Consider the following 1,874-nt stretch of genomic DNA (forward strand, 5'->3'; position numbering starts at 1 on the left):
AGCTGTACTTTAAGAAATGCAGTTCCAAGTACCATCTATGACATACAGAGCAAATGTCCCATTTATCTCTCTTCTCTTTATCCTCCAGAAACTGTCCTTCCCTTCCTTGACAAGAACAGGCAATAGTAAACCTGTGCTGGTAATAAGACAGTAAACTGGACTTATATGGGTCATTCAACAAAAGAAGAAGCTTCCTGTCCCCTAAGACATGCAGCAGCTGCCCAAAGGTAACATTTGGACAGATCTAAGGCTCTGTCAACTCAAGGCAGAGCCTAAGATTCGTTACTGATTTATAGCAACAGCCTTAGCTGTATGCCTAACATAGATTTATTTGGTAATTGTATCAGCTGGCACTGGCCAGCCAAATTCCTTTCCAGAGAGGATTTGGACTCACTATACAGCTCATTAAATTAAAGAGGGCACTGAGAAATGTTCATATGGTGAGAATAATGTTGTAGAGTAAAATCTTCAAATAAAAATTAGTTGAGTTCTGTTATTATGATCCAGCCAGTCAGCTCCACCCAGAACTTAAGTTCATGGGTAAGTCATATTTTGCAAATTATTTTCCTCAGTGTTAAAAAGCTGGGTTGAACCCTTCTCCCTTAGATCACATGCATCCTCCAAAGGGACATTTCATAACCTTGCTGGGTCCCATGAACATCCTGAGAATATCCCTTGTCAAACTTTATTTGTTTCCATAAAGTTTCATGGCTGCTCAGAAAACCTTATAAATGTAATAACACTGTATCCCAAAGGCACAGAAATAAGAATATAATTAGTTCAAATTACAGAGCCATCTCTCTATTATCCCAGCCCATGATCTTTGCATAGTATGGATCACTTGGACATTTCAAATAAGTCAGTTTTGCACCTCTTATGGAAGGCACACTATCAACACAGCTAAATACAAGCTGGATCTCTAGAAGTTAGGCCTAAAGGAAGACTTGTACATGCGTGCCATCATAATCCAACACTACAAGGTCAGAACAGAAGTGGGAGCCAAAATCTCATCTGTCAACTATTCCACATACAGGAGCCCTATGTCAGTTACATTTTGTTCTGATCATTTTCACACACCTAACTGGGCACACTCACCAACATGCAAGGTATTCTTCCTGCAAACCACACAATCATACATATGGCTGAGAAGAAGAAACCAGTCAGACATAAATCTATCCTGCTTTCATATATGTAGTTGATTTCTTGTAGTTGATTATGAAATCCTATAACCAGGCTCAAATTTTGTCCTCTGTGAGATGTGGACAGACTTAAATTTATTGATGGTGTGGTATCACATTACAACACCTTCTCTGGGATTCTGTATTCAGTCCTTGTGGTCCATACTTTTTCCTTATACTGAAATATAGAAACCACTCCAAGTCTAGCCAATGTCATCTCTATGTCAAATGAGAAACATTTTCTCTTTTTAGCATCCCAAAACAGTTTTGGGCAATTAAGGTGCCCAAGAGAACAGTTTTCTAGGTCCTACCTTTTGGTTGATAGTCACAAAGCCGCTGAGCTGTCACATACAAAAAAACACTCCTCTCTTTTGATACTACATAGAGACATAGAGCTGGAAGGGACCTGAGAGTCATCTAGTCCAAACACTGCACAATGCAGGAAATTCACAGCTACTTGCCTTCCCTTCCCCAGAGACCCCTGCTCTATGCCCAGAGGAAGGGGGGGGGAATCCTCCAGAATCTCTGGACCAATTTGGCCTGGAGGAAAATTCCTTTCTGACCCCAAAATGGCAATCAGCATTACTCTGCCCATATAAGAAAGGGCCACAAGAACTGAGCTCTGACTCATCCCTTCCTACCCTCCCTCTCACAATCTGCCTAAGTTCACAGAATCTGCATTGGCTTTCAGATGGC

This window comes from Gekko japonicus, unplaced genomic scaffold (assembly GCF_001447785.1).
Source record: "Gekko japonicus isolate JY-2015 unplaced genomic scaffold, Gekko_japonicus_V1.1 scaffold4501, whole genome shotgun sequence".
Lineage (NCBI taxonomy): Eukaryota > Metazoa > Chordata > Lepidosauria > Squamata > Gekkonidae > Gekko > Gekko japonicus.